Source organism: Cydia fagiglandana, chromosome 5 (genome assembly GCF_963556715.1).
Source record: "Cydia fagiglandana chromosome 5, ilCydFagi1.1, whole genome shotgun sequence".
NCBI classification, from domain to species: Eukaryota; Metazoa; Arthropoda; class Insecta; order Lepidoptera; family Tortricidae; genus Cydia; species Cydia fagiglandana.
In genome coordinates, this window is record NC_085936.1 from 10521897 (window position 1) to 10539874 (window position 17978).

The 17978-nt window shown below is 36.8% G+C and overlaps 1 protein-coding gene across 1 annotated transcript in view; it reads left to right on the top strand.

The window, feature by feature from the left end:
* Window positions 1–5689: 5689 nt before the first annotated feature.
* LOC134664444 (uncharacterized) overlaps window positions 5690–17978 on the top strand; it is a 148026-nt gene continuing 135737 nt past the window's right edge. The window contains exon 1 of the mRNA XM_063521104.1: window positions 5690–5888. The gene's annotated coding sequence lies outside the window, so the exon portion shown is untranslated. The remainder of the gene's footprint in view (window positions 5889–17978) is intronic.

Consider the following 17978-nt stretch of genomic DNA (forward strand, 5'->3'; position numbering starts at 1 on the left):
AGGACGTGTGTCGGTCGGCTCCGCACATTTTCAACGGCGACGACGAGGTTTTTTATCATTGTGTGCGGCGGGCGCCGTGTAAAACGCTATACTGTGTGCGTGTAAACCGCAACGAGAGACGTTGATCCTAGAACTGTTTTTATAGTATTATAATTTATAATGGTACAGTTTAATAAACTACCGGACAGGATTAAAAATATTTGAAACGACCTGACATTCTATATGTACCTATTTATTTGACTCAAGATAGTACTCAGGGTCTGATGATGGAGCCGGAAGGTGGTCACCGGTACCAATCAACCATGCAACTAAACCACTTCGTGTTTAGGCTCGTTTTATTCGTCTTAACAAGATCTTTGACACAAAATAGTACTCAGGGTCTGATGATGGAGCCGGAAGGTCGTCACCGGTACCAATCAACCATGCAACTAAACCACTTCGTGTTTGGGCTCGTTTGATTCGGCTCAACAAGATCTTTGACTTAAGATAGTACTCAGGGTCTGATGATGGAGCCGGAAGGTGGTCACCAGTACCAATCAACCGTGCAACTAAACCACTTCGTGTTTAGGCTCGTTTTATTCGTCTCAACAAGATCTTTGACACAAGATAGTACTCAGGGTCTGATGATGGAGCCGGAAGGTGGTCACCAGTACCAATCAACCGTGCAACTAAACCACTTCGTGTTTAGGCTCGTTTTATTCGTCTCAACAAGATCTTTGACACAAGATAGTACTCAGGGTCTGATGATGGAGCCGGAATGTGGTCATCGGTACTAATCAACCATGCAACTAAACCATTTCGTGTTTGGGCTCGTTTGATTCGTCTCAACAAGATCTTTGACACAAGATAGTACTCAGGGTCTGATGATGGAGCCGGAAGGTGGTCACCGGTACCAATCAACCATGCAACTAAACCACTTCGTGTTTAGGCTCGTTTTATTCATCTCAACAAGATCTTTGACACAAGATAGTACTCAGGGTCTGATGATGGAGCTCGAAGGTGGCGACGGGTACCTGTCTATCATGCAGTGTTGGATTCAATCTGAACTAAATCAATCCGGATTGATCAAATGATTGACGCGTCAATCCGATTGAATCAATTGGAATTAACGCATCAATCCTCAATTCGGATTAAATCAATTCTTAATCTAGATTAACCTAGGGTCCCTTTCCCTTCCCTAAGATTAGTTTTCAAATGTGTCCTTTTTAGGGACTTACTTACTGGACTTAAAGTCGATATCTGAGGTTCCCAGAGGTTCGAAAACATGTTCCTGATGTCAGTATTGACTGATGTCCCTTTTAGGGACATTTTTCGAAATTGGCCAATTACGTTCATATTCGAAATCGATGACGACCAAAGGTTCCGTAACATGTTTCCGACGGCAATACAGACGGAGTTTCCTTTTTTTTCTGGACATTTATGGGACATTTCTTCCAATTAACCGATTGCGTTCAAAATCGATATCTGAGGTGCCCAAAGGTTTCGAAACATGTTTCTGACGGCAATACCGAAAAATGACCTTTTTTCAGCAGGGTGGCGTAATGCAGGTAGTAAATTAAGTACGCGGCTAAAGTGTAGAATCTAAATATTGCCGTTGAAATCATATTTTGCACTTCAGATATCGATTTTGAATGCAATCAGTCGCTTTCAAAGAATGTCACTAAAATGTCCCAAAACAGGACACCTTTCAATGTTGCAGTTGAAAAAATGTTTAGAAACCTCTGTTTACCTCAGATATCGATTTTAAACGCAATCGGGTAATTTCTAGAAATGTCCCAAAAAAGGACATCTCTCAATATTTCCCTCGGAAACAAGTTTCGAAACCTTTGGGCACCTCAGATATCGATTTTGAACGCTATCGGTTAATTTCAAGGAAAGTCCCGAAAATGTTCCAAAAAGGACATCCTTCATATAGCCGTCGGAAACATGTTTCGGAACCTTTGGTAAACTCAGACACCGCTTTTGAACGCATTTGGTCAGTTTCACAAAAATGGCCTAAATAAAAAGGACATTAGGTAGGTACATACAAAGTAATCGTCAATCCGAATTGACGATTTAGGATTGACCGATCAATTCGAATTAACGATTAGTAATCGTCAATCTTCAATCAGTAGATTTAGAATTAGTTTCGTCAATCGTCAATTCGAATTGATCGGTCAATTCTCAATCGTCAATCGTCAATTCGAATTGGTTTTTTGCCAACACTGCTATCATGTAACTGAACCAGTTCATGTTTGGGCTCGTTTGATTCGTCTCAACAAGACCTTGGACACAAGTTAGTACTCAGGGTCTGATGATGGAGCTGGACTGTGGCCACGGGTACCAGTCTACCATGAAACTGAACCACTTCGTGTTTGGGCTCGTTTGATTCGTCGCAACAAGATCTTTGACACAAGATACTACTCAGGGTCTGATGATGGAGCTCGAAGGTGGCGACGGGTACCAGTCTATCACATAACTGAACCACTTCGTGTTTGGGCTTCGTGTTTGGTTTATCATCTAGTGTCAAAGATCTTGTTGAGACGAATCAAACGAGCCTAAACACGAAGTGGTTTAGTTGCATGGTTGATTGGTACCGGTGACCACCTTCCAGCTCCATCATCAGACTCTGAGTATCACCTAATGTCAAAGATCTTGTTGAGACTAATCAAACGAGCCTAAACATGAAGTGGTTTAGTTGCATGGTTGATTGGTACCGGTGACCACCTTCCGGCTCCATCATCAGACTCTGAGTATCACCTAGTGTCAAAGATCTTGTTGAGACTAGTCAAACGAGCCTAAACATGAAGTGGTTTAGTTGCATGGTTGATTGGTACCGGTAACCAACTTCCAGCTCCATCATCAGACTCTGAGTATCACCTATATAGTGTCAAAGATCTTGTTGAGATGATTAAAACGAGCCTAAACACGATGTGGTTTAGTTGTATGGTTGATTGGTAATGGTGACCACCTTCCAGCTCCATCATCAGACCCTGAGTACTGTCTTGTGTCAAAGATCTTGTTGAGACGAATCAAACGAGCCCAAACACGAAATTGTTTAGTTACATGAGAGACTGGTACCCGTGGCCACCTTCCAGCTCCATCATCAGACCCTTTGTATCTTCAGTGTCAAAGATCTTGTTGAGACGAATCAAACGAGCCCAAACACGAAGTGGTTTAGTTACATGATGGACTGGTACCCGTGGCCACCTTCCAGCTCCATCATCAGACCCTGGTATCTTCAGTTTCTTGTAACTTGTTTCTTGTAAATAAGCGAGTACCTATAATTTCTTTGGGGTCATCCATTAATTACGTCACACGAATTTTTAGGTTTTTTGACCCCTCCCCCCCTCCTTGTCACACTTGGTCACATTTGGCAAACCCCTCCCCCCTAGTGTGACGTCACATTTTTTCTACGAAATCGCCAAATCGAATTAAGTAGGTACCTAAGTATTATTAATATTTTATCAAAATATTTTTGACGATATAAATATTAGTAATTTTATAACCCAAAACTGCTTAGGAAAGAAAATTAAACGAATAAAAATGATTATCGTTTTAAAAACTTGTTATTTAAATGTACAGCGAATAAAATAATTTAAATAAATTTTCGGTTACTGATGAAGTTAAAGTGACGTCACAAAGTTTGTGTCTCCCCCCTCCCCCATGTCACAATATGTCACATTTTCTTGACCCCCTCCCTCCCCCTAAACGTGTGATGTAATTAATGGATGACCCCCTTCGAGTAATATACGTTCATAAGTACGAGTATGGGGCTATTCATAAATTACGTCGTTTCAAATGGGAGGAAGGGGGGGTCTGGACATCGGATGATGGTAGCATGACGTAGGAGGAATCGAAGTCATCCGAAGCATGATTTTTGGATGATTTGAGGGATGGGGGGGTCAAAAAAAGATGACGTAATTTATGAACAGCCCCTATGTACATTTGCACTGCATTTAGTATTTTCGTACTTACCAAATAACAGTTTTAGGACTTTATAAGTTAAGTACAGTTAGTGTTGTTATGGTTGATTTCAATATGCTTCGCGAAGGATCAAGAATGTTTAATCCATCATTGTAGTGCGAGTGTGGTAGAAGGGATCGGAATACTGAGCTCGCACGGCCTGCCGCAGCGCGTAAAATACCTAAACTCGCTCAACCCCGAAATGTAATAGCACTCTTAATATAATTTCATGTATTATATTAAGTAGGTATTTAGTTATTAGTAGTATTCAGACATAAAATCTCACACCTTTGCCATTTGGAAGAAATCTTTTTTTAACGATAAGACCGCCTATTGCCTGCCCGTTTTTTATTCCTGTCGTTTTAATTTTATTGAGACGTGGACTAAAAAGTATTTAGCCGCCTTTTTTCTACTGACAAGATTTGCTTATATTTGCTTTTTGATATGTGTTTTACATTATATCAAAACTTAAAATCATTTCATAGTGCGTCGACCTTTCATTTATAAAATAAGAACACAAGAAACGGGAAAAACCTGTCTTATAATTAGTATCTCGAATTCACCATAAGGTGCTCCAAGACAATTTCTGAGAAATATAAGACCCCAGTCCTATTGCAGAACCCAGAACCAGCAAGTTATTACCTGGGCTATTTATATAACAAAATAAAACAGAGCCTAAAGATACTATAATTCTCTAAAAGCAATACACCGAGCTTTGCTTGTACGACGAAAGTATGCGGTATGCGTATGCGTAGTCCGTTAATGTTGCCAGTATTTAAATACATATGCCAAGCAAGAACCAAGTCGTAGAGCAAGTACACCAAGTCCCTAAATTACATGACCGCTTTATGAATGAATGCATTTATGTTATACAGTGTCCATGCAATTTTGCATGTATGATGCATGTAAGAGTACTACTTACTGATTTTACTATTTTATCTCTTTTTATTTGGTTTCGTCATATTCGAAATAAAAAATAGAGTGATTAAATCTGGTGTAAGACACCATTTCAAGTCATCCCTTGGTTAACAATCGTCTAGTGTATTATTAGCTTCTTACATCTTCCCTGTCTCCCCGTCAGTACATTTACTGCCATCTTTGTGTCGGAAAATGGCAGTAAATGCTATAAATGTACTGACTACATAATTTACTTTGACAATATTGCTCTATTTCAATTTCTCTTTGTCCAGACTCTACCATGCGTGCGCGCGCAGCATCCCTGCGGGGCTACCGCGAAAACCGAAATTCGCAAATTGCTCTTTTACTCCAATGAAGGCGTAATTTGAGTGACAGAGAAAAATGCCCGCAATTTGTGAACTTCAATTTTCGCGGTTATAGCCCCAGGTTTGCCGGGTACGCCGCCGCAATTCCAACAGCATTTTGCGAATGATAGCGGACAGGGACAGGGATATTTTATTTTGTCTAAAATAAAATATGTGTCCGTGATAACACGAAATAAAAACATTAATTTATTATGCTATTAATGCTATCATGCTGCCTCGTTCTGCAGTGATTTCCATGACAACAGTATGTATAATGCAACTTTTAATGGAACAACCCTGAATAAAGGCAGAAATTGTAACAAATAAAAACTCAAGCTAGAGCTAGTAGTAGATTTCTTTTCATAATTTCATAACCTTTATTCCAGATCTTCGCGGAATATAATGTACTGGCAACACTTCACACGCGCACGCGCAGCGATTGAAGCCTTCACGCACACACGCACACAACTCGAAGTAAACACGTGCACTATAGCATAGACAGTCGATTAGTGGACGGGTCTGAGGCAGGTATCGCGCGGCGCCTTGTCTTACCGGTCAAACGACAACGATCGAACGAAACGCCTCCATAATAACGAACAATTGTATATGTAAATAAACTAAGTATACTGTGGTTATGATACTTTAAGAACTTACAGTGTCGTGTGTGTTACAATTAAACAGGTACGTCTATTTTGTAGTAAATATCTCAAGTGCATAGCGGTATCACAAAACCAGAATTCTGGTTTGGATGCAGTCGCCAAAAGTATGCAGTTTGGTTATTAGTTTTAACTGTATATGAATATTACCTTTAGTTCTATAAGAGGCTAGAAAACTATTTGGAATTTGTCTATGTGAAATGGCGAGTCAGTGGTGTTTTGGGTTTTAACTTTATAATGTGCCTATGTTTTTCAAACAGGTTGTGCTGTAGAGATGAACTTTCTTTGACGCTATCTATGTATCTATTCTATATTACTTAGTAACATTATTGCTTACCACTTAGCAATAATTGGGTCATTCATTATTAACCATTAAATGTTAATAACCAGAAATCACTTTGTTGTAACTCGTTATAAGATTCTTAAACGGATTTGCATTTTATGCATGTTTTAATAGCACGTCATCAAATCCAGTTAAACCATGTCCCAGTACCAGTAGGTAGACTTATTTAATATTCACGAGGCTCATAAATACAGTTATTTAGTAGTAGACAGTCGACATATACATACCTATAACCTTTGGCAAGTAGCTACGTGGAACTCTGTGAAGTATGTATATAGGTATACATAGTACCTTGTTTGTTTATTGTGTAAAGAAATTGCTGCGCGCTGTGCTCTGCAGGGCAAAAGTGCAACGGACTTCGGTGCTTCGCCTGTCGAAATACCTAATACTTAAATATGTCTGTACCTAAGTAGACAGATTTTCGAATCAGCCTTATGTACCTACTTAAAAATTGCAATCATCTTTTAAATGTTATATAGGGTAGAGTTCACTAAAATAGATAAACAAAACATGAGTTGGTAAACACATATCTATGTATTTACAATATTTACATCGGTATGAACGCAATGCTACTTTCCTTCTGGCATAGTTGGAATGCAATGAACTATTGGAATCAATACCGCATTTTCTATCTGACCCTTCTTCCTACATAGGTAGGTAGGTAACACGTAGTTATAAATCTCCTTAGTAACCGTTTGATAGAGCACCTGTAGTGTTTGAAAGGGTTGGCATCGGCACTGTTGGCGGACTCGGGATATTTTGTTTTTCGTAAGTACCTACCTTTACTCATCAAATCAAACTTTGAAGGCCTGGCAGGGAGGCACATACCTATAGGTAGGAACACGTAGTTATAAATGTCCCTAGCAACCGTGTGATAGAGCACCTGTAGTGTTTGAAAGAGGGTTGGCATCGGTACTGTTGGCGGACTCGGGATATTTAGTTTTTCGTAAGTACCTACCTTTACTCGTCAAATCAAACTTTGAAGGCCTGGCAGGGAGACACATACCTATAGGTAGGTGCTTAATCTTTATTGATTCCGAAATTAACTCCCAGAATCTTGATATTTTAAAAATGTATCCAGATAGAGTCGGTCCATGCCAACTTCGCCTGGCATTTGCAATGAGCAAAGTGTGAAAATGTCAAATTTCTATGAAAATAAGTTCTGTACAAATTGGTGCAAAGTTAGCGTAGACGGATTCAAGTAGGCACCTGTTGTTTTCTTTTGATCTGGCAACCCGTCAGTGCTCGTCGTCGAAAAGCACCTATAGTAGTATACCCTATAATGGACGTGGAACCAGTAATGGGATAAAAAAACATAATTCCTCTAAAATAAGTATCTAAAAGTAGTTTATAAACACTGGCTGTATATTATCATAAATAAGAGTCCTAGAGCTGTTTCAGTTTGAAGTTTCATTAAATTTGGTTGCTTTTTAAGAAATTGGCGTCAATCCAAAAGTTGTCGTGTCACTGAAAAAAAATACCACTACGAATTCTTAACAACTTCGCTAAGAGATGTGAGTTAATTTATTAAATTTCAATTAATTAATACTTGATGAAAACTAGAATGTGTTTTGTTAGTTGCATTTACCATGAGATAAGGTATACAACACACTATGTTATGACTCCATAGATGTAAAAAAATAGTGGTATTTGGCCCAATCCCATTATAGGAGCTGTAAAACTGCGTACCTCCTATGATGGGACTATTGACAGAATGATGCTTGCCATGCCATAATTTCATGTTTAAACAATACAGAAGTAAAATGTAGTTACGAAATATGTCAATCAGGAGGTATTCTCGGACTTCGGATAAATGAATATCGTTTTTCCAAACTTTTATTTAACTTGCCCTGTTAGTTAGTGTGGGTCAAATCTTGGTAGCTGAATTTGAGCCACTTTTCGATTTCCGATTCAGTTGAATTTTGTGTAAGTACGTAATTAAGTATGCAAATCAGATGATAATGCAATATTATGATAACATGGACCTAATCTGATGACGGAGACAGGAGGTGGCCATGGGAACTTTATTGCAATAAACCCTAACTAATTGTGTTTGGGTATATTAGAATTGTCTCGATGGATCTAATAGAATAATAATTGGCTGTGGAAAGAAAAATACATTCAGCGATAAAAGCTTATACCAAAAATTGTTTTTTTTTGCCGTAACTTATTCCCCATTTCAATATTTTATACTGATAGAGCAATGTCCATTATAGGGGGCCCATTACTGGATCCACGTCCATTACCGGGGGCCCATTACTGGAGATTTGGTGTCCATGACTGGAGAAAAAAAGCATAGTTTTAATTTGTTAAATATGTGGAAACTAATTGCTGTATCTTTGATACAACACGCCTAAAACATGAAAGACGGATAGGACTTTCATCTTTTAACACGCTAAGCGGTAGACCATTTACATGTATACGGGAAATATCATAAATACTCCAAATTTCCTCTTAAATGTCCCATGACTGGTGCTGTTACTATAATTGTTCCCAAATAAAATTAAGTCAACAAGCATGGTATTTGTACAAACTGATAAGACAATTAAGCTTTTGCTCAGGTAAATACCAAACAGGTACTTTTTAGGGCTGGGTTCCTTATCATTTTAACGGACGCATGACAAAGCCCTTATAAAAACAGCATAAAAAATCTATTGTCATTTTAAAAACAGGTGCCTGGTGAGAGCCCATGTAGATGAGAGGGTAACGCTACGTCTTACGTAGGCGAACAACGCGCGAACGCGGCGCGGCGCGGCGCGGCGAAAGCGGCCGCCGCCGCGCCGCGCCGCGCCGCCTGACATTCGCGTGCAAATCGCGCCGCACCGCGTTCGCAACGAGATCGCTTACGTAGGACACTTCTATGGGCATCAAAGGATTGATTTCGCCGCGCCGCGCCGCGCCGCGTTCGCGCGTTGTTCGCCTACGTAAGACGTAGCGTGAGACCGCGTACCTTTATAAATAAAATAGATACAGCATAACTGCATATTTTTCTTTATAAATATCACTACTAGGTACATAACATAGTCTACCTTACCTAAAGTAAGTAAGCACTAAACTAGTATATTTCTCTGCACCTAATGTACCAATATGACACCAACGCAGATTGTGTGGCCACAACAGTTTGTGATAGGATCTCTGATAGGTGGCTATGTGTACCTACTATCTGTGACGCATAGAACCTATTTATTTTTGCCTTTAAACACCTACGCGAAGTTCATGGACAACTGGACATTGATAAGATCACATTTATTTTTGTTAGATACAATTTTATTGATAAGATCACATTTATTTTTGTTAGAGACAGTTTTATCGGCGCAAGCTGGTATTGATTCGAATACATTTAGATAGCTCTGCTACATCTCCTAGGTATTGTACATACTTCCAAACTATGAGAAAGTTTTCCTGCAATTTTGAGCAGGTCATCCGTCCACCAGTAGCCAGCTGAAATAGATAGCGCCATACGTTTTGTATATTCACCATGCTTCTCATTATTCTAAATGATAGTATAGTTTTAGTTTTCTATACAAGAAACAGTCACCATGAACATGTTAATAGCTGTATGTATCTATGCTCTACTGAATCGGCGATTTAATAATTCGGTCGAGCAAATCTGTTCGCTATAAAATATTGGTGGGAGCTTGAAACGTGATCTTGCTACCTCGTCATTAATAACTGTCCAAGAAAATGTTTCTAAGTAATTACATTCGAATACCTATATAGTCCGGTAGCAATAACTTTTGAAGTTATAAGATTATTAATGTTGCTTATTTTTTACATATAGTTTCCAGACCACATACTAAACCTAATAATAATAATTTGTGTCATCCTAGGTATTTGCTTAGGTAGAAATTTAGGTATTTCTTTTTTTAAACAGCATTCGGTAAAAACAATATTCGAGATGAAATTCTTTGTTTCCCTGTAAAAGCGAAGTGGCTTCCGACATACACACGCATTTTGTGTCATTTTCATCCACGGGTATAATGACATTTAATAAATACCTAATAGTGAACCTAAAATGCCTAAAATAAAATTATAGTCGGTAAGTGAAGTGTTGTACTTCACAGGATATTATAATATGTTATTCAAACAAATGTGTGTCAAATTCATCCACCGCTTTTATTTTTAATATTTTTTTTTCTTATAAAAATCAAGTATCTGCCACAAAAAAAAATTCATGTTATTAAGTTTACGTCTACATTATTATAATGCCACATCGAGACAACATTCATAATTTGGGTCATTTTCAACCACGGTTTTTTACTATTTGGCAAAATAAAACTTTGCATGAACGGCGTACGCGGGGAAGGCTACCTACGCGGGTAGGGTGCTTGTTAGATGAACATTATGGCTTCTCGATCCGATGGGCCAACGCCGGCCACTCCAAGGAACGCATCCATGCGGTAGAATGAGATAGCAATATCACTTGCTCCCTCTAACGCATATAAATGCGTCGCTTGGAGTGGCCGGCATTGGCCCATCGTGTAGAGGAGCCATTACAGTGTGTTTATTTCGTTCGGAGGCATCTTTTCATAGGCTCCTCATACTGACCAACATTCGTGAAGTTCGCAATCAAAAGGTACCACTTTATCCTTGCCATAAGGACTCTCTGACAGGTTATTTGTATAAAGATACAATAAAGTTTCGTCTTTATGGTAAACGACAAAGTGGTCCCTACCTTTTGAATGAGAATGTCACATCAGCGACTTTTAAAAATAACTTTTATTCGATATTTAGAACACTTTTTAAGATTATTTTAAGACGCAATGTATTGCTAAGTTTGTGATGTATAAAGCCTGGCAAGCAACGTCAGTTATAATGATGATGATGTACATTGAATACAAGACTTCATAAATTATAAAAGTTATTGAAAAAAAAGTATGTTCGTTTGTGGAGCAGAATATAATTGTTTTAATTATTTTGGTGATATTACGGGCTCCACCGGGTTGGTATAATTATGAGAAAAAATGTTGGCTTGCGATTATCGTTAGCCACGCCCCCCACAACATAGCATGAATTGAATGCAATGAAAATATTTGCACTTGCATGTGCAACTAATAATATGTACCTAGTTGATACATAATATAAAGACTGATGTTATTAATTTTAGTAATATATATTATTACGATACCTTTTGGTTCAATTGGCGTAAAGGACAAAATGCTACATTTCAGGAGACGCGAAAAACTGCATTTTTTTTTTAATGTTTATAATATATTTTTGTGGTTTATCGAGCTATGTTTTTGATGTGTATTGGAAAAGTACTCAAAATGTTAGTCTCTTTAACCTGAATTAGCAATCATATCTATAAATTAAATACGAAAGAAGTTAATTTCCTTTAAAATTGGTCTAAAACACTATGAATGTCCTTTACGCCCATGAAATTTTTGATAATTTAGTGAATCTTGTTTATTAGGGGGACGTAAGAGACGTTATCAGACTATTTTATTCCAAATTCGGGGTGTATTAGTTACCAGTCACGGTACACATGTTAACTTTTCTCAGCATAATTTACTGTTACGAAGCTTAAAAATGTATCAAACGGTAGTTGATTATGCCAGGTATATCCCGATTAGAGTTATAATAGTATAGTATCTAAAATCCTAAGAACTTTGTTTATTAAAATTTTCATACATAGGAATTTTACATCTTAAAAATAATTACACAGTAACTATTAGTCAAACCCGTTCTTTATCGCTTCCGGTGCAAAAGTGCCCATAATACTCACGGCATTACCCCGCTGGATGGCTATGGACAGCCTCTGCACCAGAAAAGATTCAGAGTGGGGATCCTCTCCCTTTTGCCTATGTCACGCACAAATTGTTTCGCGTCAGCACCCCAGCAGCCCGCAGTTTCCTCCGCAAAAGGGACGAAAATAAAGGGCAAGTAAAAGAATATCAATATGTAGTATAATATGTCCTTTACGACCATATTGACCATACGAGATACGATATGAAAAATCATCAAGACAAATGAAGGGCTTAAAGGACGACAAAACACATGTAAGTCATTTACAACAATATTTATAGCGGTAACCTTTACGATAATATCCATATTTCTAATTTATAACTGGTAATTTACCATTGAGATAAGCTGTTTTTGCAAGCTCATAGTGCAAAAATTGGGTCGTAAAGGCAACTTTTTAAGAGATATCGAACGAAAGCGCTTGGAATTCTGAACAAAACTGTATATAACGACTACCGTAGGCTCAAAGGGCGTAAGGGACAAAATTGCGAAAATGCATACTCAGTATTTTTTTTTTCTATCGAATAGTATTATTTAACGTCTCGATAACTTGATAAAAATGTCCGTTAAGCACTATGAAAAATCAATGCTTGAACACAATTTTCCAACGCATTAGGCCGTATCTGCCAATTCAAAAAAATTTTGTGAGACATTTTGGCGTAACTCTCTACTTTTTGTACGATTTGCGTGGATGTCTTTTGCATCGGAAATTTTATTAAATAAATATGTGGTAATTTTTTGTCCGTTACGCCTGTTTGCGCTTTTTGAGTGCTAAATGTACGTTACGCCCACAACGAATGGATATTTATACGAGTGTTAGATAATTCAATGTACGAGATACGCCCCCATACTATGTATAATTTCGGGTTTATAATTGTTGTTTATTTGTGTTTAAGTGGGATGAGCTAGTTATACTTTCCTTGTGAATTTTTTTATTAAGTAGGTACTTGCATTACCTGCTCATGTGCTCATTGCTTTATTTATAGGGTTACTAAATTTTGACAATTTAAACTGAACTAGTGGGTACTTTTTCATCAGTTTTATGAAAATAATAAAACATGACTATATTCAAATGATAATTATGGCGTTTAATTAAGGTAAGACTGTTAAGTTTTAGTTTTTTTTTTTTTTTTTATTGTGAATCAAGAAACAAACGGTCATTTACATTAATGCGTAATGGTTTAACATTGCATCTTAAGGTTAGACCTACAGTTTCCTTAATTGAATATAATCGTGCTAAATTTTTATACACTATGGTTTTTCTTTTACATTTTTATTGCTACAGAAAATACAGAAGATCGGTGCTTATTATTTCTCTAATTATTAAAAAATACAAAACTTGTTTAACTGTTTTGTTTGTGACTGGGTCATTGGTAATACCTATTGATTAAAACGTATCATTAATACTTTTTTGTTTAAACCCTAATTTACAGGATTACCCTTATGAAAGTTACTGTTTAGTTAAATTAACGTTTGCATTTAAATCCATAGAAGTACGTAAGCCTGGCCTTTTTCTACTCTAATGTAATGTCATAAATATGCGATCATATTCATTAAGTTTTACTGAATAGGCATATGAAATTTCTAAACTACTATTGTACCTAATAGTATTTTAGTATGTAAAAGTAAAATTTATAATCTAATTAACATTACAAACAGAAATAACGCATAATACTTTCTATAGTTAAATTAATTTGTTAGAATTTGTTGTATATCAATATATAGATCAATGGTAGGACAGCAGTGATTCTGTTGAAGTAATATACCTAAACAAATAAATAGAACATTGTTTTAGTGGCTAAGAAAACGACCTTTTCCACGTTTAAGTATTCAAAATAACAAAAATGGGGGAAACTTGACAGTGAATATATCTCTAAAATTTTTCGGAAAAAAAATGTAAAGTATAGTACTAGAAGTATAGTGTTCCCTAAATGCAAGTTGCCAATATTGTAAAGAAGAGGCGTAAGGGACGCCTTTTTAAAAATAGTCGTGTTTTTTGGCGTAACGGACATGCTATTTTCGTAAATAAGCATTGTATTCAAGAAATCAGTTTAAAAGACCTCAAAAAATTAGGAATAAGCCACATACAGGCATCAGTTAATTCAAACAAACAAAAGTGTCTGATTTTTTTCTCAAAACAAAACTGATATTTGGCTCTCCTGGAAAATCGCGTTTTGTCAGTTAAGCCCTTTGAGGCTACGGTAGTGGATATAACTTATTTTCGCCAAAATGTCCTTTACGCCAATTGAACCCAAAGGTATTATTCAAGAAGCTTGAACTATCATAAGTGTTGGTAATTATTATTTAAGGTAAATGTATTCAAAACATAAGAATAAACAGGCTTTAAATAACCTCAATACGTGTAATTAATAATATCTATTGTAAAAAATTGCTAAGAACAAAAAAAATACATTAAAAAAATAATGTGCATAATTTACGTTAAGTATGGAAAGACTGGTTTGTGCTATTTATAATGACAAAAAAATGTTTATATTAAAATTTATTAGTCCATATAATTAAGAGATATTGAAGTTAGACTTGATTAGATAGTTAGATATAGAAATCAAAATATTAATAACATTAATATAAATTAAGTTCAAGAAGTAATATTTTTATCAAAGAATGAAAGTTACCTCAAGTCACGGCATTAATAAGCAAATTTTACTCAAGTGGTACCTTTTCCCTGTCATTGTCACAAGTATATGATGCGTAACCGTGAACACTAAAGTTTGTAAATTGCGAACTCTTTCTCTTTTACTCCAATTAGACGTAATAAAAGTGACAGAGAAAGATGTCCGCAATTTGCGAATTGCGATGTTCGCGGTAGGCCCTCAGGATGGATATGTCGTATATTTGTTAATCAACATTACGTAACGAATGTCAAAGAGGAATTTCACATTCTCAATGTGTATAGATATAAACAGACCTTAATTCTCTTTCTTACTTACACACTTACAGTTATTTTGCTAAATGGTGACATAATGTACAATATCTATAAGTTCTCTTTGTAGTAGTATAACTTTGCATAAGTTGCATTAATTTGGCGCGCAGGCGAAGTAAACATGCGTTGCGTACGCAACGTGTGGTTTTTAGAGAGAGGCCCTTACCCGCCGTCACGCCAAGGTCGCGCCGCGCCCGCCGCGCCCGCTCCCCGTGCACGGCCCGCGTTGCCCGTTAAGAGCCACCCGCTAGCGTCGTATGAACGCGAACATTATTTTTGTATTATTTGTTTATGCAATGGATGAAACTGACACAAATTCATATTTCTTATTTATCCCGCCTTATATATTAATAAGGTGTGAACTCTAGTAACCTTAATATTCTTTTGTTATGGTAATAGCCTGTTAGAACAAAATTATCAAAAAATCTTATGAAGCTGTGCCTCAATAAGACACAAAAACATGTAATGTACACATTGATACGATTAAATGCGACGTCAGCAATTTATTTTAACTTTAATTATTTTTTGAGTCATTTTGAATAGTATGACATAGTATCCGATTGCAATGGACGTAATTGACACAAACTATGTTTTCACATTAAAAAAAACTATCCTAAATGCGACACAGTTACATGTTTTCTCTCGAATATTCTTTTCTCCAAAATAATTCAAAATAAAAATAATTACCACAAATTATTAAATAACTTAAAAAGCAAATAATATCTGTGACACAAAACAAAATGTAAGATTAACATCTTAAAACAGCATTCGTAAGCGAAAAAAAATTTGACTTTAATATTACTTTAAGTTAGGGCTCAAAATATAGCCAGCGCTGCAGGACTATATAAGAAGCTTTCGCTTGTTACTGGTAAAAGTAGCAATTCAAAATTTTGATAGTTTAAGGATTCTTTCATTGCAGTAAAGAGAAATAGGTAGGTACGTAGAATTTCTAAAAAACGCTTTTTATCGGCCTACTTTTAGTCACTTTAAGAATATCACCAAGCCAGCAGTTATGTAACCTCTATTTCCAACTGCAGCTGCAATACTGTTCCTTTTACTATGGAAATTGACAATGACAGCGACGCGTTTCCATAGTAAAATGAACAGTATTGCAGCTGCAGTTGGAAATGAATGTCATTTTAAATGGTAACTAGACTTTTCGCGATTTCGCCATGTCAGCCGAAAGATGTCCATCACTATTCACTAGACAAGATGCCCCACAGGGTCTCTAATGGCCCCTCTACACGATGGGCCAACGCCGGCCACTCCAAGGGACGCAGCCATGCGGTAGAATGAGATAGCAATATCACTTGCTCCCTCTAACGCATAAATGCGTCCCTTGGAGTGGCCAGCGCTGGCCCATCGGGGACTTTTGATATGTTCACCTCCTAACTAGTCCAAACAAAGTTACGGAGTCAAAAATTGTGTTCCTAGCATTTCCCTCTACAACGTTTTTTGAGCATTCATTTCCTGACCTATTACGATTCGAATGATTCGATGCAAACATTAAAAAGAGGCGTCAGTTCAAAATCTATTAGAATACTAGAGAATCCATTTATTGTAGACACAGCTGTGTTTAATTAAATGTGAGCTTTACCGTTGATTGTGAGTTCCAGTGTTGCCAACTTGGCATAAATGATGCCAGATCTGGCATATTTTCACTCGCTTTGGCACCAAAATTTTCCATTTAGCATCTGGCATATTTTTAGCATAATTTAATCTAAGCCAAGTTTGCACCAACTTGGCAGCAACAATATGCACCATCGCCTTATGTGGTTTTTTTACATGATATTTTGATATGAATTTTAACTTTCGTGGACGGATGGACATTGACGGACTATATAAAGTTGGGCAAGCAGATCTTGTCAGTAGAAAAAGGCGGCAAATTTGATAAATGTATGTGTTTTAAGTGTCTAATTTCAAGTGACATTTTAGCATTTTAAATAGCATATTTCAAAAAACTTTGGCGTAATCTAGACATTAGTCTAGCATTTTTTCAAAATCCGAGTTGGCAACACTGGTGAGTTCGAACATCAAGTACCTACTCGTATTACAGTAACTTACCAAAATCGATTGGTTTTACCGTTGCTATAAATTCCATCGACCGACGATAAAGTGTTGCTAATAATTTCATATCTTCCATACTCTCTTTTGTAATTGCTTGTTATATAAGACTCTAGATTTGCTCTTATTATTTTTTGTCTCGTGCTTCGATTTCGATTGCTTCTAGGAGCGGAATCGTAATAATGAAAAAATTGCTCTACTGGTTGGTCTCTCGATGTTGACTAATCATTGTATCGTTTATGAAACTAGGTAAGGTAATTCGCTGGGCCGGTTTCAGTAAGGGCTTGTGCACAAATCACGCGAGGTTCGATAGGGGGAGAGGGAATCACGGAAAAATCACGATAGATCACGTAGGGGGAGGGGGGTATAAGGAAACCTCACGTGTATTTTTCTACAGTGAACGAAACTAAGAAAAAAAACCTACCACATGAGTAGATACTCTTTTTCTCGGTTTCAATAAACATTCACTCTGCACTTCAAAATAGCCAGTCTATTTAACGAAAATAGAAAAACAACCAAGATTTTGTATATACATATACTATTTATCTTAAAATTAGGTCGAATCAAAAAATTTCAAAAAAATACACGTGATGTTGTGTGGGTGGAGGTGGGGTAGCCAAAAACGTCACCAAATATCACCAAGGGGGACGGGGGGTCAAAAAGTAGCCGAAAACACCTCGCGTGATTAATGCACAACCCCTAAATGGCCGCCCGAAACTAAAACTGAATTCTATTCACCTATAAACAGAATTATTAAATTATAAACAGAAGTATAAGGCCACATAAATAAGTACTAAAACATTAAATTAATTAAATAATATAAAACAGCAGCGGGAAATGGAAGATGTCACGGAAAATTCAAACTTACATATACCTTTAGGTACCTACTTAAATGTATATATGTATAACATATTTAATTCCCAGCCGCACACATAGTACCTATACAATACCTTTCCACTCATCATTTGAATACAGAATTGCTTTGTTATTCATCAGTTTCATCACTTATTGATATCTCATACGGT